General features: G+C 42.9%; 1 long non-coding RNA gene across 2 annotated transcripts; it reads left to right on the top strand.

The window, feature by feature from the left end:
* The first annotated feature begins 12,268 nt into the window (after positions 1-12,268).
* LOC144597634 (uncharacterized) lies at positions 12,269-26,766 on the top strand. 2 transcript variants are annotated; one of them, XR_013547776.1, is made up of 3 exons: positions 12,269-12,347; positions 23,334-23,439; positions 26,660-26,766. It is a non-coding gene; the product is annotated as an uncharacterized LOC144597634 (long non-coding RNA). The 2 variants fall into 2 exon arrangements; XR_013547777.1 differs by lacking the exon at positions 26,660-26,766 and adding an exon at positions 25,758-25,875.
* Positions 26,767-27,677: the final 911 nt, after the last annotated feature.

The following is a 27,677-nucleotide window of genomic DNA, read 5'->3' as shown; positions in this document are numbered from 1 at the left end:
TATCAGATATTATTGGAATATATGTCAAACAGCTTGCTCCACCCCTTATTCCTGCCCAGAGGACCAGCGAAAATGGTTGCATAACTTCCTTTACAGATTTACTAGAGTTGAATGGTTTATTTGACTGCTTAATAATGCTTTACCGAGTGGCTGCAAGAGAACACCTACGGTGTGCTTCTTAGGCCAGTTCTCATGTGCACCCAGGTCAATAGCGCACTTATCTATATCATTGTTGCACAGTATAAACAAGCTGGGCGAAGGAATAAAACAAAATTAAGCAAATAACCCTCCCCCCAAAAAATGCAGTGCCAACTTCATTGAAAAATACATGATGGACTGACAATTACTGAGCAATCAAATGGGCTTTCACAGAACTATTACGCATTGCTCTAGCATTGAATAATTTCATGCAAGAAGCCAGGTTGCTTCCCATTTAAAATGTGCAAAGTGGCCCAATTAGTGGAAAATGCATCAAAATAATTTTCCTTTCCACTTGCAGGATTTTTAAACCCCAATTCTCTACAATCAATCTTTCTACATCTAAAGTGCATAAAAAATGAAATTTATACCAATTTGCATAATTTATATATTTATACTATTTAAGGTATAACAGGTGAATATAGCCCACTAGATGGTTATTCCCACTATTTAGAGTTTATAAATAAAACAAAGACAAAAGTTTCCTTTTACTGTTAAGTTAAAAGTTAGGAATGTTTATATCAGGTAACTGGTTCAATTACATCATTAGCAATTTTACCTTATTTGCTGGTGATATTAAAAGCAATTCTGAAAAACTACCAACATTTCCTCTCCTTAATCCACAGAATGAATAGCAAATTCAGGATTTCTGAGCATACAGATTTAAACTTGGAAACTGCTGTTAGTAAGCTAGTATGATTTTTACAACCTACACTGCTAACAGATCTTATCACCATCCAGCTGAAATCACTTCAACTGATTAGAATTTCTAGGGCTTTTTGTTTCCCAATTAGCTTTCTGTAAACCTCCCTAAAAACCTCGCACATAGTAACAGAAGGCTGCAGTACTGCTTCAGTTTTCAGTACCGAGGTACAGTGAAAAGCTTTTGGTGAATGCTATCCAGTCAATGGAAACACTATACATGTTTACAATCAAGCCGTCCACAGTGTCACAGTGTGTACATGCAGGCAGCGGAGATGAGCTTGGCATTATGTTTGGCACGGATATTGTCGGCCGTAGGGCCTGTTCCTGGGCTGTACTGTCTTCTAAGGTTTGTGGACCATACTTACTGAATTAAACAAAGTAGGCAGAAGTGAAGGTGATGATAAGTTCAAAAGTTCAATGGCAAGTCAGCAACTACCATTGTATTTGAGGCATGGTTGAGCTGCAGTAACTAGTAACAGTGGATGGCAGCTTGCTGCTCCGTCCATGGAACTTTCTAGGAACACGATCACGAAGAGAAAATAAATTAATAATCTGAGCGTCAGCCCTGTCTTCGAAATTAAAAGGCCTTTGTTCACTGACAGATGGAAAAGAAAAAGATTTCAAGCCATTTAAAGAATTTTCACATTCTTTTAAACGACACTTTAAATTTCTTGTAATACAGTCGGAACGTTCAATTATTGCACAGATTATGAGGCTGGAATAATTATAATCAGTAATGGAAGTCTCTAGAGTTTTCTTCAGTAAAGCACACTGTGGCGTGTAAGTGGAGCCATTTAAAGGGCGCTATTAAAGGACAATAATGAAATGTCGGTGATTGAATAAAACCATTTAAGCCATTCTATTCATTATAGGCCTTAAAGATAAAATTGAAAGAAATCGTCACAGTCAAATTTTTCTATTTGCCACAGCACGTTGGTACTACTGATCATAGCTCTGCAATGAGCAGAATTCTCCTTTTGCCTCACAACTTTTATTTTTTCATCCCTTGCCTTTGTCCAACCATCTGCCTATCAAAACCGCTCTCCCCTGAATCCTGTATTAGAGGAATAGCACCTCCTATTTTGCTCGGGTAGCTTACAACTCAGTGGTATGAACATTGAAATCTCTAATTTGAAGTAACCTCAACTCGTACTCCCCACTCCTCCCCCCTCCCCTTTGCTCCCTTCCTCCTCCAGAGTTTTTTTTACCAGTTCCACTGTTCTCCACATTGCTTCTTTTGAGATTGCTTCACCTTCCCGAATCAACAATGGGCCTACCAGGCACCGCCCTGCTGGGCCAGAGTTCCAGAACCCTGGCAGCGGGGGGCAAATTTGACCCGCCGATCGTCCATGGAAGTCTCAATGAGGTTAAGATCGGCCGCCTCACCCGTCCTAGGCACCACATTTTCCGGGGTAGTTTCTGGGATGGGGGGGTGGGGGGACCACCAGTTGCCGGAAAATCGGTGTCGGACCTGTATAAGAAAGCTTTGAATTAATTCAGAGAAATGATGGGATGTGTGAGTGTTAGAGTTTGGTCTAAACAAAGTTGAATTGCATAAACATTTGTCACGATAGACAGTTTCTCACCAGAACACACCATCATGTGAAATCACCAAAGCATTAATTTTACAGAGAACATTTGCAGCATTTGTTCCCTGCCACTGCTTCTGAACTTTGTTCTGAACAATACAACAGTTGGGTTGGTCTCTTGAGCAACTATGAGTCCTGGTTATACTTGTTTAATGCAACATGAGTGTCTGCACAGAGAAATAAGTACACAATCGTTGCAAGATTATACTGATAGACCCACCCCGTGCTCAAATAAATCTGAAATTGAATTGTTACTCAATTCTAATAGTTGTTTCAAATCAAATTCAAATAAGTGTCGATTCAGTCTGCCTAAACCTATGTGATCTCCTGGTTGCTGAACACTTTAACTCTCCCTCCCATTCCCACACTGACCTTTCTGTCCTAGGCCTCCTCCACTGTCAGAGTGAGGCCCAACGCAAACTGGAGGAACAGCACCTCATATTTTGCTTGCACAGCCTACAACCCAGCGGTATGATCATGATTTCTCTAACTTCAAATAACCCTTGCTTTCCCTCTCTCTCCGTCCGTCCCTCCCCCACCTTATTTCTGTGACTGATTTCACTGTCCTCCTGATTAACGTTATTGATTGTATGCCTTGTTGTCACCTTCCTCTCAGCTAAAAATGAACAACACATTTCCTTGATCAGCGTCTGCTTTGATCTGTTGTTTTCACACCTTACCCTCCGGTCTCTCTAGTTTCCCTCTACCCTGAGTCTAAAGAAGAGCCTCGACTCGAAGCTTCACCCATTCCTCCTCTCTCAGACCTGCTGAATTACTCGAGTACATTGTGTCCTTTTTTACATCATACTTACACTTAGTAATGCTTCTGTGAGAGACGAACAGGGTATTCCAATCTCTCTCTGTAATAAACGTCACCTATGCAGGTTCTCCAGAGATGCTACCTGACCCGCAGAGTTACTCCAGCACTTTGTGTCTTTTGTTGGTAAACCGGCATCTGCAGTTCCTTGTTATTACACTGAAAAAAATCACAGCCTATATTGTTAGTGGCAGAATTCCACTCTGTTTACAGCTCATTCCATATCCCACTGCAAACATTTTACTTCAAGGGCGGCACAGTGGTGCAGCGGTAGAGGTGCTGCCTCACAGCGCCAGAGACCTGGGTTCGATCCTGACTACGGGTGCTGTTTGTATGGAGTTTATATGCTCTCCCTGTGACCACGTGGGTTTTTTCCGGGTGCTTCGGTTTCCTCCAATACTCCTAAGACATACAGGTTTGTAGGATAATTTGCTTCTGGAAATTGTTGCATCGTATGGGAGGCGCATTCCCAATCTCGTTGTACCCCTGGGTACAATGACAATAAAGATATATTGTATTGTATTGTATTGTATTGTATTGTATTGTATTGTATTGTATTGTAGATTGTCCCGAGGGTATTTTCAAAGGTAGTTTATATATTCAAAATTTCCCTCTCCCTTTTACTCCTTAGGAAATGGTTGTTATTAAAAAAGCAATTGTGGCTTTCATTCCCATTTTCCCCAGTAAAAATGGAAAATGCAGGACCAAGAACAAAATGGTCTATTATCCATTATCTGTTCAATCAGAAACAAGATCATTAGAATACTTAGTCTGGTGTTCTATGGACTTGGCAAAGGTTAAACTGTAGATTAATACATTTCGGAAAGAGTAGCTGCAGCATGGCTGGTGTATCAAGCTTGGCTAGAGTAGTTTAGACAGATGTCCATGTTGACATAGTAGAAAGATTTGTAAATGTAGCAAAGCAGACACATCTGGCCAAATTGGCAGGCTTGCTTGCCTGACATGATCAGCAGTGGTCACAACAGGGACTGTGAGCACCAACCTTCAATCAACAAACGTGAGCAAAAACACTTTACAGACAGAAAACAGACCACTTTCTGAGCTCAGTTTCAAACCCCTGTGCTTTTCAATCATAGCCCTCGAAGTATTTGGGTTGAAACACAATTCCAATCCTGGAGACACAAGAGACAGCAGGTATTGGAATTTGAAGCAATAAACAAGTGCTGGAGTAACTCAACGGGTCAAGCAGCATCTGTGGAGGGATATGGACTATCAGTATAATCTTGCAACGATTGTGTACTTATTTCGTTTCGGGTCAGGACCCTTCTTCAAGACCGGCATGCATTTCCTCCGCGGATGTTGCCTAACCCCGGGACCGTAAGCGGGGCGCTGCACACCAGCTCGGCCGTGAAATTGCTAGGCCCTCCTTTGGGGCAGTGTGTATGCTCAGCAGAACCCACGGCAACCCCAAGCCATGCTTGGGGCTGGCCGTTGTGAACTGGGGGGTTATGATGTCGGGGAAATTGGCCAAAATCCTGGCGTACTCGTTGTCGGAGAAGGTCACCGAGCCGAGATGTGGCGCAGTCAATCGGCGTGGCGCAAGGCAATCGACTCGAATGTCTCAGAATTGACGACACGTTGTCCCTTCATGTCGACCTGCAGGGAGTGCGCCCGGAGGAAATCGGCGCCCAGCAGCGGTTGGGAGTTGTCGGAAATAGTAAAGGGCCTGGTGAGGTGACAGGAGTTGAAGTTGAGCAGGATCGCGTGGACCCCATATGTCCTGATGTTGCTGCCGTTGGTGGTGGCCAGAGAAGGCCCCCTCTTTCTGGAACGAGTGCCGGCCCCCGTTTGGGGCAAAACACTGACCTCTGCTCCCGTGTCCACAAGAAAACGCTGCCCCGAATGATGGTCCCAGGTGTAGAGGAGGCAATGCTTCTGGCCACAGTAGCCACTCCTGGGGGCCGGCCGAGGCGTTTCCTGGATGTGTGCAGGGTGGTCGGCATCGGCAGGCCTCAGAACCCCACCTTTGGTGGTAGTAGCACCACTCACCCCTGCAGGCGTCGCTCGTGGCCCGCTTCACTGCCACGCCTTCATTGGAGGCTGGGCCCGGCCGCTTGACCTGCCGAGGCACCGCCGCCTCCCGGCTGATGGTGACGTCACCCTGCTGTTTCGCCTGCCACAGCACGTCTGCACGGGTTGCCAGCCGTCGGGGGTCGGTGAAATCGTCCTCCGCGAGGACCAGGTGAATGTCCTCAGGCATCTGCTCGAGGAAAACCTGTTCGAACAGGTGGCAGGTCTTGTGTCCGTCCATCAGAGCGAGCATTTCATCCATAAGCACGGACGGCTTGCGGTCGCCTAGGCCATCCATGTGCAGGAGTCTGGCTGCCTTGTCGCGGCGGCTGAGACCGAAGGTGCGCATGAGGAGCGTTTTGAGGCCCTCGTACCTGCCATCGGCTGGTGGCTGGTGAAGGTAATCGATCATGCACCCGGCGGTGTCTTGGTCCAGCACACTGACCACGTAGTAATATTTGGTGGCATCGGTGGTGATCTGGCAGATGTGGAACTGGGCTTCAGCCTGTTGAAACCACACGTGGGGCTGTTATGTCCAGAAAGCGGGCAGTTTGATCGAAACTGCTTTCTGTTGGTCTGGTTTGTCGGCTGCAGATGCAATCTAAAATAGGCCGTTTTGGATCGTCCGGGTCACCACTGTGGAGGTCCGTGCGGTGTGTAAACACTCTGTTTAATAATTAACCGATACAGCCCCGTCGCTCACGCGCGCATCCCAGAGTGTAAATTCCAACTGCAATTTCTTTTGTTCTCTGCCCACACACGACGGCCCGCCCCCCCGGAATCCGTGATTGGTCGGCCCAGATCACGCCCAGTCCACGCAAGAGTTTGAGCCCGTCAAATGATGGTTCGAAACCAAAATGGCTCAGCCCGCCACACTTTATCATTTCCTGTGTCAAATTGATATTAAGTCACATACATCCGTCCTCATATTCAATGTTGTGGATGGCTCAGGTCACACAAACCTACCTCCCTCTCTTCCATTGACTCCATCTACACTTCACACTGCCTCGGCAAGACCACCAGCATAATCAAGGACTAGTCTCACCCTGGTCACCCCCTCTTCTCCCCTCTCCCATCAGGCAAGGGATACAGAAGTTTGAAAATGCACACCTCCAGATTCAGGGACAGTTTCGTCTCAGCTGTTCTCAGGCAACTGAACCATCTTCTCACCAGCTAGAGTGCGGACCTGACCTCCCATCTACCTCACTGGGGACCTTTGCACTCTCTTTAATCAGACTTTATCTAAATTATGTACCCTTTAATAAACTAAAATGAGAACTAAGGGTGGCACTGTGGCACAGCGGTAGAGTTGCTGCTTTACAGTGCCAGAGACCTGGGTGTGATCCTGACTACGGGTGCTGTCCATATGTAGTTTGTAGGTTCCCGCCGTGACCGCGTGGGTTTTCTCCGGGCGCTCTGGTTTCCTCCCACGTTCCAAAGATGTACAGGTTTGTAGGTTAATTGGCTTTGGTAAAAATAGTGTGTAGGCTAATGCAGGTGTACAGGGTTGAGCGCTGGTCGGCGCGGGCTCGGGCTCGGGGTGTGCGGGCCTGTTTCTGCACGGACTCGGTTTGTGCGGGCCTGTTCTGTGCTGTACCTCTAGGCTTAAGTGCACACAAATTCCAAATATGTTATGAATAATCTTTACAAAGTCAGAATAATTTGTTTTGATGTGCACAGTTAAATATTGTGAGACCGTGTTATAAAATAGCGCTGCATCTCTAAACTAAACTAAAAAAAACTAAACTAAACTAATGCAGCTGTGGACTCCTTCATCCTCTCTCTATCATCCAACTCATCCAGCTGTTCTACACAATGGCCCACACATTGACTCCACACAACAGCTACATTATTTGCCTCCCCTCCTGACAGCTGTATTTCCATTTTCACTACTCCAATCTAACACCTGTGTCTAGTCGACCGATGAATAATGCCAGGGAAGATTCACTGGTACAAGATACAGGTGAACAGTACAGAACTAATTTATGGCAGGGTTTTGCTAATGTCATAAGATTTTACCATACATTAATATTTAAAGCAAGGAATGATTGCACATTAATCAGTAGACTGTAGGGTTAGATCTCATTGTGAGGTAGCTATTTAACAAACTTTATATGTGAATGTGTAATTTTATTTTGTCTTGCGGTTGATGGACTGAACATTTACCCTATAATAATATAGAATAAAAACACTATTTACAATCTTCCTGCGATATTTCTCCTAAAATGTGTTGAAATGTAATTTTTATTTTCTGCGTGCAGTTTATGTAAATCTAATGACTAATATTATGACTAATAACAAAGTTCTTTATTAACTGTTTTAAGTGTGGCAGTTGGTACATTAGGAATGCAATTAATTTTAATCGACAGCCTTTTCTAGTCGTACTATGTAATCTGAGTTAAGGATGACTTTAAATTTGTATAGTAATTGAAACAGTTCATGAAGGATGATTATTATGTCTCATTATTCTTGAGCTTTTAAGACTGATTAACCACTTCGAGTCAAAGGATTCAAGTCTTTCGAGCTATTGTCTGGTTCAGTCATACAAATTATACCAATCAGCACAGCGCAGTTGGGAAACACGAACAATCAGACCATTAATCAAAGGCAAAAAGAGATAAATTGATTTTCACTCTGCTGTTTAAATAATTGCTACTTTATATTGTATCTGCAAACCATTAGATTTGTCTGAAATAGTACTAAATTACTATATAAACCATAAGCAATACATCTAATGTTAAATATTCCCCTTCAGCAGTTAATGGAGGAACTAAGTGACGCTTTTTAAAAAGTTCATAAGTTTATAAGTTCATAAGAACTAGGAGCAGAATTAGGCCATTCGGCCCATCAAGTCTACTCCTCCATTCAATCATGGCTGATCTATCCTTCCCTCTCAATCCCATTCTCCTGCCTTCTCCCCATAACCCCTGACACCCTTACTCATCAAGAATCTGTCAATCTCTACCTTAAACATATCCATTGACTTGGCCTCCGCAGCCCTCTGTGGCAATGAATTCCACAGATTCCCCATCCTCGAATCCAGCATTACCCAGTATTGCTGATAATATATTGTATTATTGATTATTGTACATTAATCTCTTATGTTATTGTGTTAATGGGGCTGTAAAGCTGCAGCAAGTCAGAATGTCATTGATCTGTTCCTGGTGCATATGACAATTTAAAGATGCTTGAACACTCTTAAATTTCCAATAATGACTTGAAGTAACCATTTTAGTATTTGTGCAAACATTTATTGCAATTAAATGATACTTAGCACAGGTTTACTGCCTTCAAAAATGGAGATTTCTATGGTGAAATGTTAGAATGCAGGCTTCCCATTCTAAGTTAGTCGTAGGATACAACATTCCTTGTCTCTCCCTTTCCATCTTAAACTTGAGTCTGTAAACGAGAGAAACCATGTTATGTTGGGAATCCTGAAACAGAAGCAGAGAATGTGGAAGCATCGAGTAGATCAAGCAGATTCTGTGAAATGTCCCAGTTGTTTTCAGGCAACTGAACCATACTCTCAACAACTAGAGAGTGGTCCTGAGCTATCACCTACCTCACTGGAGACCTTCAAACTATCTTTAATCTTCTCTTGTTGGACTTTAACTTCTATCTTTACTGGACTTTATCTTGCACTAAACATTATACCTTTTATCCTGTATCGGTAATCTGTGGACGACCTGATTGTAATCATGTATAGTCTTTTCTTTGACTGGATAGCACTCAACAAAAAGCTTGTCACTGTACCTCGGTACACGTGAAAATGATAAACTAAACTAAACTGAACTAAGCTATAAGGCCAATCCGATTCCTATTTTTTGGTTGGCAATCTCTTATCAAACTGATTTCTTTTCTTACATATATTCAGCCTTTATTTTGAGGATATGCCCCATCTGAAATTTAACTCGGAACAACTTATGAAATTTATCAACTTGCATTTCAAACGAATTTAAAGGAATGAGTCTGGGCAAAAAGTACCAGAAGCTCAAACAAAAATCCCATCAGTGTAACTGCCTGAGTTGTATCATGGCACCTTGGGAAATCAGGAACATTATATATGGTTAGAGTACAAGATTCAAATTTAATTACGTCTCCAAGCTGTTAAGAAAGACTGAAGTCTTTAAGGAAAAACTTTAATGGAGCCATTAAAAATGAATGTAATAGGTAAATTAAATCACTTTGAAATATTCTATTTTTCATTTATAAATAAAACCTATTTAAATGCATTGACATCAAATCATTCCATTCCTCTTCCACTCTCATTTAAAGGACACTTTGACATGGTACTTTGTTTTGTAAACCAGCATCTACAGTTCCTTGTTTCTACAGAACTCTGCCCATTCTGTGCCTTGTCATTTCCAGGCCCTTCCATCTTGGCATTGCCCTGGCCTCCTTCCAAAGCAACCTCCCACCACTTTTGTGTGGGACACCGGTGCTGAGGTGGCTGTAGATTGGAATTTAAAATCTCCCAGTCCTCACATTCTGGCAGATTGGTCTGGCTTATTCTGTTTTACAGACCCCCATCTGTGTGACTTGCATTAGGAATTAAATCAAATTCTAGAGGGCATAGCTTTAAGGTGAGAGGGGCAAAGTTTAAAGGAGATGTACGGGACAAGATTATTATACGGAGGGTATTGAGTGCCTAGAACATGTTGCCAGTGGTTGAGGCAGATATGATAGTGGCATTTAAAATATTTTTGGAGAGGCATATGGATATGCAGCGCATGGAGGGATGCAGGTAGTTAAGAGTTGGCGTTGGCATCATGTTCAGCACAGACATTGTGGGCCGAAGGCACACTTTTCTTATGCTGCACCGTTCTATCTTTTACGTTTCAATTACAATTCAAACTGTGGAGTACAAACTTCAGTATACAGTAATGATGAATTTAGTATTTTGCTTGGATTGCTTACAGCTCATTAGATTAAAGTTTAGGTTTAAGTTTATTATTGTCACTTATGACAATAGTAAACCTAAATCTGAAGAGCTGTAAGCTTTGTTTTGTATGCTATCCAAACAACAAACACTTTCAAGAGAGTTAGATTTATCTCTAAGGGCTAAAAGAATCAAGGGATACGGGGAAAAAGCAGGAATGGGGTACTGATTTTAGATGATCGGCCATGATCATATTGAGTAGCGGTGCTGGCTCGAAGGGCCGAATGGCCTACTCCTGCACCTATTTTTCTGTTTCTATGTTTCCAACTCATACACTCCATACATAGATACAGTCAGTTCAAACTCAAGTACAAGAGAAAGAATATAATTCTCAGCATTGTCGCATCTCAGTTCCTGAGCCAATGTCCAATTTATTCCCTTTATCCTGTATCTGTACACTGTGGAGGGCTCGATTGCAATCATGTATAATCTTTCTGCTGACTGGAAAGCACGCAACAAGAAAGCTTTTCACTGTACCTTGGTACACATGACAATAAACTAAACTAAAATATGTGTAAGAAAACAACTGCAGATGCTGGTACAAATCGAAGGTATTTATTCACAAAATGCTGGAGTAACTCAGCAGGTCAGGCAGCATCTCAGGAGAGAAGGAATGGGTGACGTTTCGGGTCGAGACCCTTCTTCAGACTGAACTAAACTAAACATAGCACAAAAAGTAAGGAAATTTGTGTTTGGTAGATTATTTCTTTGTTGTAACAATGCTTCTTGGCAATAAATCTTATACCGTTGGAAAGCCTGTTTATTTCCCTTTTAAATGGTGCCACATTTGTAAGGTTGCGCCCATGAAAAATTTGCCAAATCTCTGCCAATGCCAAACAGCTTATTCTGCCATTGACTCTTGTTCGGTGTTGTTTGGTGGATTGGATGATTGAAGTCTGAAGAAACAAGACATATTGGCAATTTAACAATTTATTCATTTAATAAACAGGAGCCACAGTAGCGTGTGGAAGAACCATACACAGCCATAACAGCCTGGCACCTCCTCCTCATGCTGGTCACCAGCCTGGTCACACACTGTTGTGGGATGGCATCCCATTCTTGTCAGCACCTGGGGGTACCAGAAGCTCAAAACAAGAGTCAATAGCAACAGCAGAATAAGCTGTTTGGCATTGGCAGAGAAGATTTGGCAAATTTTTCATGGGCGCAACCCATATACTCAGCTCTGCTGCTCATCCCACAAATGCATGTTCCTTACAAATGTGGCACCATTTAAAAGTGAAATAAACAGGCTTCTTCCCCTTCAACGGTATAAGATTTATTGCCAAGAAGCATTGTTACAACAAAGAAATAATCTACCAAACACAAATTTCCTTACTTTTTGTGTTATGTTTATGTCCTCTTTGAGGTAGAGGTGAATCAGATGGTACCATGGCTTATGGAAGAAGCCTGATAACAAAGGGGAAGAAGCTGTCTATGAGTCTGGTGGTGCAGCTCTCAAGCTGCAGTACCTCCTGCCGGACGTGAGCAGGGAAAAGAAGGAATGACTGGGGGTGGAACAAGTCTTTGATTATGTTGGCTGCTTTACCGAGGCAGTGAGAATTGCAATTGGAATCAATGGTGGGAAGTCCAGTCTGTGTGATGGACTGAGCTGCATCCACAACTCTGCGTTTTTTAACAGTTTGGAAAATACATAAACCAAGACTGCATTTCCGTAAATATATTCTCCATTCAGTTCATAAGTTTAGCTCTTATTTAAGAGCAGTAAAACGTGTATATTCAGCCTTTATATATTTTTTAAATGCCTCAACTGTAACACTCAAACTGAATTGCAAACAGCAAAGATTGCAACATTATTTATGAAGTGCAGAGGCCTTTACTGCCAGTTTTAGCTCAACCTTAAGTGTTTATCTGAAGTGGCACAATGCCAATCTGTGGCATCTATTTTTCCTATCAGCTGAGAACGACGTTTAATGACGTCTTGGTTTAATAGTATTTTGTAATTGCTGTCGATGAAGAGGGAAGTTAGAAGCCGAGTGTAAACTCTTCGATCCTGGCCCCAACTTGGCGGGGGAAATAATCTGATCAAGTCGTGTATTATGAGCAACAGGTAGGACTAAGAAAACATCATGCTTGCTGCTTTAAACCTGTAGAGTTTATCTTGGTTGTTAACGGAATTAAGGAGATATCTTTTATCAAGACTCAGTCCGACATGTATCAGTTAATCTGGTTTGGCTATTCCTGGCCTAAAGATAACAATTAGTCAACCATCCATATATTGTAGACCCTAGAAGAGGAAGTGTTTATACAAGCATTTGGTAGATTGATGGGACTGCAGTTTCTGCATTGAGAGCTTGCAAGAAACACAACATGTTGATGTTAATTTAAGGGCAGTTTACATGTGTACATTTCCACGACCAGTGTGAAACCAGGAAGAATCTCATTCTGTTGTGGCTTCTTGTAAGTTGCTGTAAACATAATGCCATTGTTTTAAACGTTATGGTGGATGCCTGTACGTGGATTAAGTTTAATACGGTGATAAAGACGATAATCAAAGTTTAAATGAATAAAATATCAATTTCATCTTAACAAGTACAATTATGTTCAGAATTATGTTTTGTTCACAGGGTAATGAAAGTCTAGCAGCATAAGTAGGGGTGGCACAACGGTAGAGTTGCTGCCCTACAGTGCCAGAGACCGGCTTTGATCCTGACTATGGGTGTTATCTGTACGTTCTCTCCGTGTCTGCAAGGGTTTTCCCCGGGTGCTCCAGTTTCCTCCCACACTTCAAAGACATACGGGTTTATAAGTTAATTTGGCTTCAGTAAAAATTGTAAATTGTCCCCAGTGTGGATGATAGAGCTAATGTACGGACACGATTCAGTGGGCCAAAGAGCCTGCTTCCACACTGTATCTCTAAATTAAACTCAAAATAATTACTGATTACCCCAATGTCAAACCATTAACTGTGATATAACAGTGCATAGGTTTATTTTAAGACCTTAGTTTAGTTTAGTTTAGTTTAGAGACCTGAACTCGGCTCATAGTCTCCGTTCTGACAAGCGATCAACCCGTTCACTAGTTCTATCCTACACACTAGGGACAATCTACAAACATGCATGTCTTTGGAATATGGGAGGAAACTGGAGCACCCGGAGAAAACCCACACAGTCACGGGGAAAACATACAAACTACATACTGACAGCACCCAGTCAGGGTCGAACCGTGGTCTCTGGCGCTGTAAGGCAGTAACTCGACCATTATGCCACTGTGCAGCCCCAACCTGATTGTATCTATGCTCTCTCCCCTAACCTGAACTTTACCCTTCACAACCTCTATCTCAAATGATCAAGCCATCTGAGGAAAGGTCCTGACCTGAAACGCCATCTGCCCATTCCCTCTCCAGATGCCGCCTGACCTGTTGAGTTCCTCCAGCACATTGTGCTTAGCTTAAGATTCCAGCATCTGCAGGTTTTTTGTGTCTCTATCTCATCTGTCTTATCACAGCTAATCTTCACTTACAAAAAGCCTACGTTGTTACAAACTTCCATCGGATCCCTCTGTTTGAGAATAGTATTCCAATCGTCACCTTAAATCCCTCCATGATCATGTAAGCAGGACCTAATTTAATAATAAATCCTGTATGTCGATACCCATCTAATTATCTACTCATAAATATATACATTGACATAGAGCAGTACAGCACAAGAACAGATCCTTCAGCCCACAATGTCTGTGCCGAGCATAATGCCATTCCATATCCCTCCATTCCCTGCATATCCATGCACCTATCCAAAAGCCACTTAAATGGCACTATTAAATCTGCCTCCACCTCCAACCCTGGCAGCACTCACCACCCTCTGTGCCAAAAAAAACTTGTCCCGCATATCTCCTTTAAACATTGCCCCTCTCACCTTAAAGCTACGCCCTCTAGTATTTGAGTATTTGATTTCTCCATCCTGGGGAAAAGATTCTGACAGTTTACCACATCTTTGCCTCTCATCATTTTATATACTTCTATCAGGTCTCCCTTCAATCTCCATCGTTCCAGAGAAAATAATCCAAATCTGTCCAACCTTTCCCTGTAGCTAATGCCCCCTAATCCAGGCAACTATCACCAATTAGAGATTGGTCCTGACCTTCCATCTACCTCATTGGAGACCTTTGAACTTTCTTTAATCTGATTTTACTGGACTTTTTCTTGCACTAAATGTTCTTCCCTTTATCCTGTATCTGTATACTGTGGATGGCTTGATTGTAATCTTGTATAGTCTATTTGCTGACTGGATAGCATGCAACAAAAAAGCTTTTCACTGTACCTTGGTACACGTGACAATAATAAACTAAACTAAACATTCTGGTATACCTCCTGTGCGCCCTTTCCAAAGTCTCCATGTCCTTCCTGTAATGGGGTGACCAGAACCTGACTTTAGACATACAGCGTAGAAACAGACCCTTCGGCCAACCGTGTCCGCGCCGACCAACAATCACCCTGTACACTAACGCTATCCTACACACTAGGGACAATTTTACGATTTTACCAAAGCCAATTGACTTACAAACCTGTACATCTTTGGAGTGTGAGAGGAATCCGGAGCACCCGGAGAAACCCCACACAGTCACAGGGAGAACGTACAAACTCCGTACAGACAGCACCCGTTGTCAGGATCAATCCCGGGTCTCTGATGTTGGAAGGCAGCAACTCTACCGCTGCGCCATGGTGCTGCCCTGAATTAAAGGGAACACAATATTCCAATTGCGACTAACCAAAATTCTCTCATGCCGCATCATGACATCCTGACTCTTCTACTCAATGCCTCGACCTATGGAGGCAAGCATACCATATGCTTTCTTTACCACTCTCTTGATAACAAATTACACTCTACCACTCAATTGGTAATAGATTACAATATCTTCAGCAACAATGACTGTGCTGTGGAATTCCTGCTTTGCTCACTTTTCCATAATGGTCTACTGCTGTAGAAATATTCTGTTGAGAGCTCACAAGTGCGGGCTAATTGTCAACCTCCGTCTAAATAGTGAGCTATTGTTGGACTTACCTACCAAAGTCTGACTGCTTTAAAAATAATTAGACTCATGGACTTTCTTAGACATTTGATTCCACCTAGCTAAAATTTCAGCTGGTCACACCTTACTCATCTTTAATGCAGCCACAATCAATCAGTTAACACAGAAGACTTAATGACTTTGATATTGAATATCCTATCCTATCTGCAAAATGTGAAATTTATTTCATTGTCAGTGTACATATTTGTGTCCATCTTGTGTAGGAAAGAACTGCAGATGCTGGTTTAAATCATAGACACAAACTGCTGGAGTAACTCAGCTGGACAGGCAGCATCTTTGGAGAGAAGGAATGGTTGACGTTTCAGTCTGAAGAAGGCTCTCGACCCGAAACGTCACCCATTCCTTCTCTCCAGAGTTGCTGCTTGTTCTGCTGAGTTACTCCAGCATTTTGTGTCTATCTTTGCGTCCATCTTTCCATCCACTCTCAATTTAAAATTATATTATGGGGTGGCACAGGGGTAGAGTTGCTGCCTTACAGCACCAGATACCCGGGTTCGATCCTGACATCGAGTGCTGTCTGTATGGAGTTTGTACGTTCTCCCTGTGACCAAGTAGTTTCCTTTGGGTGCTCCGGTTTCCTCCCACACTCCAAAGACGTGCAGATTTGCAGGTAAATTGGCTTCTGTAAATTGTAAACTGTCCCTAGTGTGTAAGATCTTGCTAGTGGTGATCGCTAGTCAGCATGGACTCGGTGGGCAGAAGGGCCTGTTTCCCCACAGTGCCTCTAAAGTCTAACGTTTCTGTGGACATGAATGGAGGATATAAATTTTAAAGAAAGTTGACAATCAAGATAAATGTTTCGCTAATACATGTTGCCAGGAAGCAAAATTATAGAAGAGCTTAGTAAAATCATGCAAATGACACATTTGCGTTCAGTCTGCCAAGACCTACTGGGTCTCCCAGTTGCTAACCATTTCTTTACATTAACCATAATATAACTGGCTGCTCCCCTTCCCATTCCCATATTGACCTTTATGTGGTGATGCGATCTTGTTGGTTTTGCACAAATTTGCATTCCTTGTGATGATGAATTTATAACTGACAATCGCGAGGAATGCAAATTTCTGCAGATCTGTATTAGGAAGTTATGCATGCTAGTCTGAAGAGGGGAACTTGAAGGAGTAAAGCTACAGAACAAAAGGAAAAGGTAAAGGCATTAAATCAAGGTTGCTTTTTATTGCTTAATTATGTGCGTTCTCTATTCCTGAAACAACAGTCAAATTGTTTTACCTCTAGTTAAAAGTGCATCGTATATTATCGAGTGCAGTCTGTGTTAGTTTGATTAAAAATACCAAAGGTCAAGTACAGGAAAGAATGCTTCTCAGTTTCTAAATAATTTATATTGCAATATCACATTAAACCGTGCCGGCTTTAAAATAAGGAAATGTCAGAGAAATTCAGGGTGTCTGTTGATCAAAGAATGACCATGAGCTATGATATTAAAATGGATTGCGTGTAAAATGTAGACAAGAAAAAGTAGATAAACCATTCTCATGCAAAGTACTTAACTGATTAGACAACTGTGTTAATAGGCTGGATTGTGTGATACCTACAGGATTTTAAAAAAATGGTTCTTGTCCCAATTTCAAAGTCTGTTCATTGAAGTTTCAATCTAACATTACAATCTGTTACACTTTAAGCTCGTTGTTTTCTAGATGATGTTCCATCACTATGTTCAAATGTGGAACATAGAAGAGCACAGTGCAAGAACAGGCCCTTCGAACCACAATGTTTGTGCCGAACATGAGTTATGGTTAAGGGGAGAAGGCAGGAGAATGGAGTTGAGAGGGAAAGATAGATCAGCCATTATTGAATGGCGGAGTAGTCAATGTGCCGAATAGCCTAATTTCACTCCTATGACTTATGAACATATGATGCCAAGACCATCACTTATCTAGAAGTGGTAATAAAGAACTGCACATCCTGATTAATACATAAAAGAACACAAAGCGCTGAAGTAACTCAGCGGGTCAGGCAACAGCTCTGGAGAATATAGATAGATGATGAAGAGTCCTGACCTGGAACGTCACCTATCCATGTTCGCCAGAGATGTTGCCTGGCCTGTTGAGTTACTCTAGCACTTTGAGTTCCATCACTTATCTACCTGCACATAACCAATATCCCTCCAATTCCTGCTTATCCACATGCCTATCCAAAGTCATTAAATGCCACTGTAATATGTTTGAACCACCATCCCAGGCAGCATGTTTCAGGCACTCACCACCCTCTGTGTAAACAAAAACTTACCCCGCACATCTCCTTGAAACTTTCCCCCTCTCACCTTAAAGCTATGCTCTCTAGTATTTGATTTTTCCATCCTGGGAAAAAGATTCTGACTGACATAAATCATATCCACGACTTAAATAATATCCACTTTAGCAGGGTCAGACTGGAGCCTGTATATTTATTTTTGGCCTGGAGTTAGCATCTGCTGTCATGGAGAAAATCTGAGAGGAAACCAAAATTTGTAACTTCCAGCAGTTTCTGAAGGCACTGCCTTAAAATGGTTCCATAAAATTGCACCAATTTCATTGAACTGAACATCAACCTGCTTGCAAGATGCTGGGTTGATGCAACCAAAGTATATTTGTACTAGAAGGTCTTTTGCAATAAAAAGTATATTTGCACTAGTTGGTCTTTCCCTGATAATTTCCCAATTGCTTCATTACCATGGACTCCTGTCACATCTGTAATACTGTTGGTGTGATAGAACTTTGATGAGATCCTTCATTTAATTTAGTTTGGTTTAGAGATACAGCGTGGAAACAGGTCCTTCAGCCCACCGATTCCACACTTAAGAAAGGAGGGAGAGAGAAAACGGGTAATTATAGACCAGTTAGTCTGACATCAGTGGTGGGGAAGATGCTGGAGTCAATTATAAAAGACAAAATTGCTGAGCATTTGGATAGCAGTAACAGGATCATTCCGAGTCAGCATGGATTTACGAAGGGGAAATCATGCTTGACAAATCTACTGGAATTTTTTGAGGATGTGACTAGGAAAATTGCCAGGGGAGAGTCAGTGGATGTGGTGTACCTCGACTTTCAGAAAGCCTTCGACAAGGTCCCACATAGGAGATTAGTGGGCAAAATTAGAGTACATGGTATTGGGGGTAGGGTACTGACATGGATAGAAAATTGGTTGACAGACAGAAAGCAAAGAGTGGGGATAAATGGGTCCCTTTCGGAATGGCAGGCAGTGACCAGTGGGGTACCGCAAGGTTCGGTGCTGGGACCCCAGCTATTTACGATATACATTAATGACTTAGATGAAGGGATTAAAAGTACCATTAGCAAATTTGCAGATGATACTAAGCTGGGGGGTAGTGTGAATTGTGAGGAAGATGCAATAAGGCTGCAGGGTGACTTGGGCAGGTTGTGTGAGTGGGCGGATACATGGCAGATGCAGTTTAATGTAGATAAGTGTGAGGTTATTCACTTTGGAAGTAAGAATAGAAAGGCAGATTATTATCTGAATGGTGTCAAGTTAGGAAGAGGGGATGTTCAACGAGATCTGGGTGTCCTAGTGCATCAGTCACTGAAAGGAAGCATGCAGGTACAGCAGGCAGTGAAGAAAGCCAATGGAATGTTGGCCTTCGTAACAAGAGGAGTTGAGTATAGGAGCAAAGAGGTCCTTCTACAGTTGTACCGGGCCCTGGTGAGACCGCACCTGGAGTACTGTGTGCAGTTTTGGTCTCCAAATTTGAGGAAGGATATTATTGCTATTGAGGGCGTGCAGCGTAGGTTCACTAGGTTAATTCCCGGAATGGCGGGACTGTCGTATGTTGAAAGGCTGGAGCAATTAGGCTTGTATACACTGGAATTTAGAAGGATGAGGGGGGATCTTATTGAAACATATAAGATAATTAGGGGATTGGACACATTAGAGGCAGGAAACATGTTCCCAATGTTGGGGGAGTCCAGAACAAGGGGCCACAGTTTAAGAATAAAGGGTAGGCCATTTAGAACGGAGATGAGGAGGAACTTTTTCAGTCAGAGAGTGGTGAAGGTGTGGAATTCTCTGCCTCAGAAGGCAGTGGAGGCCAGTTCGTTGGATGCTTTCAAGAGAGAGCTGGATAGAGCTCTTAAGGATAGCGGAGTGAGGGGTTATGGGGAGAAGGCAGGAACGGGGTACTGATTGAGAGTGATCAGCCATGATCGCATTGAATGGCGGTGCTGGCTCGAAGGGCTGAATGGCCTACTCCTGCACCTATTGTCTATTGTCTATTGTCTATTGACCTTGGACCACCCACACACTGGTTCTAAGCTACACCCTGGGAACAATTTACAGAAGCCAATTAACCTACAAATCTGCACGTCTTTGGAGTGTGGGAGGAAACCACAGCACCCGGGGAAAACCCACGGGATCACAAGGAGAACGTATGAACTCTGTACAGACAGCATCCATAGTCTGGATCAAACCCAGGTCTCTGGCACTGTAAGGCAGCAATACTGTGCCGCCCATTCAATGCACACTCCAGGTCTCCCAGTGACTGCAGATTGCATTCGGGCAACCATTGTACACAGCTCCTCTTTGCACACCTCTCAGGTTTACTCATTCCCACATACCACACACACCTTCCATAGACTTGTGCCACATCACCACGTTCTTTGTCTGACGTTGTGGGTGAGGCTGTGAACAGAGTTAAGAGCTCAGCTGTTTATTCTAAGGGTGTGCCCAAGCGCATTCAGCAAGCTTCTACAGACAACTGCCATCACCAGAGAGCGGATAGTGGTGTGATTCTGTACTTAGGCTTAAAGTCACAGGCATGTTTTAACACCCATTACAAAATATATCATGCAGTCTTTCCTTATAAGTCCTGCCAAAATGCTTTATATTACACTCTTCTTCAATTAATCCCACCTCCTGTGTGAAGGGTCCTGACCTGAAACGTCACCTATCCATGTTCTCCAGAATGAGTCCAGAGTTTTCCGGATCGTATCTCCGGTCGCTATGCGGCCTAACATCATGGAGCTGGAGGCCTTGCTCGAGACTGACTTTGAGCCTCACCGTGGGGCGTGGACTTACCATCAGAGTGTACGATCCCTTGCCTGGGATTGACGCTCCGCCTGCGGACTTTAACATCAAGGAGCTATCAGTCTCGGGTTGAGACCGACATCGGGAAGTTCCAAAAGCCGCACAACGTTCGACTAGCCCCGACCCTGCGTCCGATCGCCCAGGGTGGGGGAGCTGAGATTCCCCCCCGATGCAGGAGCTTGATCGCCCTGACGAGGAAGGCCTGCCATCGGCTACAGGAGTAAGATCATCCCGTCAACGGAAGGTTAGAGGCCCCCGACCGCTGGAGGACAAAGAAGGGAGAGATTGAACTTTTTTTCGCCTTCCTTCACAGTGAGGAATGCGGAGAAGTCACTGTGGTGGATGTTCATGTTAAAATGGATTTTGTGTGTTCTGTTGCTTTTTATTGGTATGACTGTATGGCAAATGAAATTCCTCATATGTTGCAAAACATACTTGGCTAATAAAGTATGATTATGATTATGATTATAATTATTATGATTATCGTGATAACCACAAACACCAGCTACACAGTACCATTTCCAAACACCCTCTACATCTAAATAATTCATCTAATGTGCAATAAACGTAATCTAATCATCATTGAGACATCAGATATTCTGCCACAGGGTTAAATAGGAAACACTAGGCGTTGTATTTACTTATTTATCATGTTTTTGCTAATTGGCCTGGACCAATTTGAATCATTGATTTATATAAAATTTATAGCACAGGCGATTGCCATTCAGCCCATCAGGACTATGCCAATTACAAAACAGATCTACCCAATCTTACCATCTACCTCACTGCAGCACTTGCACTTTTCTTTTGTAACTGCATTTTCCCTGCTTTTACGTTCTGCTCTTTGTTTATTTTCAGTTTTACACTACCTGATGTACTCATGTATTTTATGACCTGCCTGGATGGTATGAAAAACAAAGCTTCTCACTGTCATTTGGCACACGTGATAATAATGAACTAATACCAGTACTAATACTACCTTCCAACACCAGGCCTGCAGGTCCCTGCTCTCGAAGTCCAATCTCCACACATGTGATAATGCTTTCTAGACTTTACCATCTTTCAGTCAGGGGTGAAAAGGGAAATGTGATCGTCAAAGGGGATATCATGGAAGCATGGAAGGACACAAAGTGCTGGAATAACTCAGTGGGTCAGGCAGCTTCTCTGGAGAAAAGGAATAGGGTCGAGACCCTTCTTCAGACTGAGAGTCAGGGGACAAGGAAGCGAGAGATATAAAAAGCATGTCTGGAGAACATGGGTAGGTGACGTCTCATTTTCTTAAGTCATAGAAGCAAAATTAGGTAATTCAGCCCACTGAGTCTATTCCGCCATTTGATCATGAATGATCATAAGGGCGGCACGGTGGCGCAGCGGTAGAGTTGCTGCCTTACAGCGAATGCAGCGCCGGAGACTCAGGTTCGATCCTGACTATGGCCGCCGTTTGTACGGAGTTTGTACGTTCTCCCCGTGACCTGCGTGGGTTTTCTCCGAGATCTTCGGTTTCCTCCCACACTCCAAAGACGTACAGGTATGTAGGTTAATTGGCTGGGCAAATGTAAAAATTGTCCCTAGTGGGTGTAGGATAGTGTTAGTGTGTGGGGATCGCTGGGCGGCACGGACCCGGTGGGCCGAAGGGCCTGTTTCTGCGCTGTATCTCTAAAAAAAAATTAATCTATGGTTCCCTCTCAACCCCATTCACCTGCCTTCTCCCCATAACCTTTGACACCCTTACTAATCAAGAAGCTGTCAACCTCCGCTTTAAAAATACCCAATGACTTGGCCTCCACCGCTGTCTGTGGCAATGAATTCCACAGATTCACTATCTTAACCTAAATTTAAACTAACTGGGCTGTAATTACTTTGTTCTCCAAGATTTTGGCACAAATCCTACAGCAATGAAGGATTGAAAAATTTGGTATGAATCTTCTCCAAATGAAATATAACTGAGCACCCAAAGAAAGTAATGTCAGCAGTTGCTTGCTAATGTTCTGGCTACATTATTTCTTTATTTCACATGTGAAATGGTTGCAACAAAGCAGGGACTGTTGCAGCCAGCGTGCAAAATGGGAAATTGAACTGTAGCTAGGACTTTCCTTGTTAAATGCGTCATCATCAGATGCTTCTCAGCTCTAGGCAGTAGCAGTTGCCTGCCCATCTATAGCCATTGCATTGATTCCTATCCAGGCCTGTGTAAAAGATAGCTGCAATCGCAGTGAAGAAGTGATCTCTGACCAGGCTGGGCTAACCCAGGGTAGGAACAATTCTCAAAGTACTCTGTAAACACTGTGCCCTCCTTGCATGTAAAACTGGCCTTGCTTCTGTTGTTTATACCCTGTGATAGAGCTCCACAATAACTTCACTATATATATTGTATATATCTGTTAAGTAAGATATTTTTCCTGAGATATGGATTTGTAACTGCAACATTTCAAAATCTAACATGGGCTTAGTGGGCAAATGGGCAAAGTTTCAGAATCTGAAATGGGTTTATAATTCCAAAGTTTTAGAATCTGTAATGGATTTGTAACTGCAGAGTTTTATAATCTGAAATGGGCTCATAAATGCAAAGTTTTATAATCTCAAATGGGTTTATGACTGCAGTTTTATAATCTGAAATGGGTTTATAACTGCATAGTTTCAGAATCTGATATAACAGTGACATTTTCTAAAATTATATTTGAACCTATTAAATAGGTCAGTTACAATGTTTCCTAAACTGCTCTCAAAACAGTTAGATGTTGAATGCTGATTGATGTATTTGAGAGTGTGGGAGGCCACTGGGATTTTGAACCAGTACTTTAATTGCCATCTGCCTGAAGGATCAGCAGGCTTTGAGTCATCTTGAAGGCCATGAATAGACCCAATGGACCCACCTGTGAAATGCTCTATCCTGGATTTCCTGATCATTGCCATCATTCAGCAAGAGTTGATATTCTTATGCCTGATGCTGTTTTGGAATTTCTCCCAGTAGGGTGTGAGTGAACATGGATTGAGAGGGACAGAAGGACACAAAGTGCTGGAGTAACTGGAGCGTGTCAGGCAGTATCTCTGGAGAACATGGATAGGTGACGTTTCAGGTAAGGACCCAGAAGGCTAAAGGGCCTGTTTCTGTGCTGTATACATCTATGACCTCTATCATGTCTCCCCTCAAACTCTTCCTGTCTCCTTCACTTTCACTGTGCCAAGTCACATGTGACAATAAGGTATTCCATTCCATTCCACCTTGGTCTTTTGATAGTCCCCTCATTCATACTACTTCCCCCCAACACCTCTGTTCCTTTTCGAAGATCGGAAGTTTATCCTTCCTTGGTCCCAAGAGACAATGAGGCAGGAGTTGGCAATATGAGGCACAAAGTCTTGGAATCAACCTCTGTGTTTCCTCTTCTCACTTAACCTCTTGCCTGGAGTGAACATGGAGTAACGTGTCTATGTTGGGAGCCTGGTGTTGGGCTTTGGAACAAAGTGGCCCTCCACGTCGTTTCTGGCTGTGTACTTCGAGCCTTGATGTTGGGGACACAAAGTGCTGGAGTAAGGTCTGGGTCTGAGTAAGTGCTGGAACACTTCTTCAGACTGGACTTGACACTGGGGATGTTGACTTGGAAGAAAAATGAGTTAACTTGGTCCGTCAGTGGATTTGGAGGACTTTGTCAGTGCCCTAAGGTGCTGATATAGGTACTCCATGTCTTTGAGGGATACAGGAGAGAGGGGGAGGGGGGGGGGGGGGGAGGGGGAGGGGGGGGGGGGTCACGGCTGCCAGTAGAAAATTAGCTCAGTGCCAGCTATGAGCTTTTGAAATTATTTTTGGTCTCATTCTATGTACCCACAATCCTCTGTGAAAAAGTCGCCCCTCGGGGAAAATCTTGCCCTTTCACCTTAAATCTATGTCCTTTGGTTGACATGACTTTAAAACAGTTGCCCCCTTTAGGACTGTGTCTTCCAAGGCTCTTCTGCAGTTTTAATGCTGTAGTTATCGGAGAAGACAGAGAGTGCTGGAGTAGCTTTGCGGGTTAGGCAGCATCTCGTGAGAAGATAAATAGGCGACTTTTCTGGTCAGGACCCTTCTTGGTTTCAACTAGCCCAGAATGCCAGGTCCACTTACCAAGCAAGCGTGCAAAATGACCCTCAAACCCAGGAAAACCCCAGTAAATATAAAATAATAACAAAAATATTCAATGTAGAAGCAAGCAAAAAAATATTGATAAAGAGCCAACTTGTTTCATAACGTGTTTGAGAAATAATTTGCTGGCCATTTATGGAAAGATTATTCGTTATAAAATCTGGTACTGGATTTGCGGAGAAAAGTATGCATATGTTTGGATTCAGAACAGATTTATAGTACAGTTATGTGATGCAACCTAACGTTAATAGCCTTGAAGCTACCTCAGCAGCTCAGTAGTATTACAGTTGTCATTTAAAGAGGATTTTCTAGGATATCATTGCAAGAGCAGAAATGTCACAGGGATTCCAGAAATCCTGAGTGCTGACAGACAATACATACACTTCAGAAAATTAATACTTTGGTAAGTCTACCTTTATAAATTAATCAGCAGGCATTATTTATAATTAATGCAAAGATGGGGACATAGATTTACGGTGAGAGGTGAAAGATTTGATAGGAACCTGAGAGGCAACATTTTCCACACATAATGTGGTGTGACTCTGTGAGGGTGAGGGGTAACCTTATAGACGTGTATAAAATTAAGTAAGGTGAATGCACAGTCCCATTTGCTTACATTAGGTCCATAGCCTTTTAAGCCATTAATGCACACTATCTTTTTTCCCAGGGAAGATAAATCAAATCCTAGAGGATATCTGGGAAAGATTTAATAAGAATTTTAGGGGTAACTTTTTCACATGAGCTGGCAGAGGAAGTAATAGTGGCAGGTACTATAACAACATTTATAAGATACTTGGAAAGGTGCATGGATAGGAAAAGTTTAAAGGGATATGGACCTAACACAGGCAAAAAAAGAGACTAGTCTAAATGGAGCATCTCTAAATCCAATCTAATTCTGATCAGAATAGAAAAGTTGGGCCAAATGGGCCTTTTTTGTGCTCTATGGCTGTATAAGTCTATATCATGAGAGGTTTTTTAATTTTTAATGAATGAATGCATGATACTTTATTGTCACATGTACCTAGGTGCAATGAAATTCTTTGCTTTGTATACGATACACAAGTATGCAACGAGTCGCCACCAAGTCAGCCATGATCGCATTGAATGGCGGTGCTGGCTCGAAGGGCTGAATGGCCTACTCCTGCACCTATTGTCTATTGTCTATTGTCTATTGTCTATAGGGCACTGACAAAGTTACCAAAGTATTCTTTATAGTTCTGATGGTCCCTCTTTGTTCTCTCACCTCAACCCCCCCCTCCCCCCCCCCCCCCACCCCAGCACCACGCCGGGCCCATCTTCCTTCTCTTGACGGCACGTCCTTGACCCACCGCTGGGACTCACGCTGCCCTGTCTACGACAAACCGCCAGGACTCACACGGTCTATGATTGTTTCCAGTTTACATCTGTCTTCAGAATGCAGGGGTGAGGTATATTTTCCATCACTTGAGAACATTTGTCAACCTCTGCTTTATAAACTAAACATAAGAGCTACACTTGTTTTACGTCCAGCAAAAAACAGTTAAGTTGGATTTGAGTGTTACTTGTTCCAGTTCATTGAAAGCTGGGAGATGGTGGCGACTGTATCAACAAGGCAGGGAATATCCTGGCTCATAGCCCAAGGCCATGGTTGTTGGATATATTTTATAGCAAGGACTCACAATGTTTAACGGTACAAGTCAAAACAAATTATTCTGACTTTGTAAAGGTTATTCATAACATATTTGGAATTTGTGTGCACTTCAGTATATAAATACAGCGTGGAAACAAGCACTTCGGCCCACCGAGTCCGTGACGTCCACCGATCACCCCGTACACTAATATTATCCCACACACTAGGGACAATTTACAAAGCCAATTAGCCTACAAACCTGTACGTCTTTGGAGGGTGGGGGGGAAACCGGAGCACCTGAAGAAAACCCACGTGGTCACAGGGAGAATGTACAAACTCTGTATAATCAACACTTATAGTCAGGATCAAACCCGGGCCTCTGTGACAAGGTGGGAGGCACAAATTACAAAGTGAGGCAGCAAGTGTACTGCCGCGCCACCATGCCACCCCTTTTTAGCATGCTGGATATATATTTATATATATACAAATCCTGAGTATTTTCAGCGTCTAATTTTCCCACAATATACTCTGTTTGAAACAACATTGTTCTGCATTGTACCACTTTGTGCAGATACATTGAGACCACGCCATTCTGAGTGTTGCTCAACCACATTACTGCTCTTCAGCTACTCGATAGAAAGCTTTACCGCAGACACTTGCAACGCCTCTAGATGCCAAGAAGCATAAAACAGATATGTTGCCAGCAAAAGTGAGCCCCAAAAAGGAGGTATGATGTCTTATCATGTGCTTGTTTATTGTGTGGGGAGCAGGGGTGACTATGCCTGTCCTTGAATTTACCGTTGTCATAGGAGAAAGAATAGTGAAGGCTAATAAGTACTAAATAGGGGTGTGGATTATACTGATGTGGTGAGAGGGAACCGTGGACAAAGCCTAAAGGAATGGAATGCAGCAGTGGCAACACCCAAGTTTCAGGAACTTCATGTTATAGCATGCACCCATCATTTTAGCAGAAAATTGGATCTATTGTCAACCAAGTTAGTGCGCAGAATCTCATGCCCAGAGTAGGTGAATCGAGGAACAGAGGACATACAGTAGGTTTAATGTGAAGGGGAAAAGATTTATTAGGAATCTGAGGGGTAACTTTCTCACACAAACGGTGGTGGGTGGCGGGAACAAGTTGCCGGAGGAGGTAGTTGAGGCAGGGACTATCCCAACATTCAAGAAGCAGTTACATAGGTACGTGGATAGGACAGGTTTGGAGGGATATGGACCAAATGCTGGCAGGTGGGACTAGTATAGCTGGGACATGTTGGCAGGTGGGGGCAAGTTGAGCCAAAGGGCCTGTTTCCACACTGTATCGCTTTATGATCTATAACTTGTTGATAGTCATTTTATTCTGTAATCAAGACCTAGTTGGTTAGCTAACTAAGTATTTCTGTAACCTCCATTCTGTGATCAAAATCTAGTTTTACTGCTAATCAAGTTTCTGTGTAATCTTGTCAGCTGAGAATGTAAAAGCTGTACCAAAGTCGTGCTCAGGAGATCAGCCTGGACTGGTCCCCTGGTGTGCACCAGTTTTAATAAATCGTCCGTTACTTCGATCACCATCTCCACGTGGCCTTTCCATT

Source organism: Rhinoraja longicauda, chromosome 10 (assembly GCF_053455715.1).
Source record: "Rhinoraja longicauda isolate Sanriku21f chromosome 10, sRhiLon1.1, whole genome shotgun sequence".
In the NCBI taxonomy this organism is placed as follows: Eukaryota; Metazoa; Chordata; class Chondrichthyes; order Rajiformes; family Arhynchobatidae; genus Rhinoraja; species Rhinoraja longicauda.
This window is presented reverse-complemented; position numbering and strand designations above follow the sequence as displayed.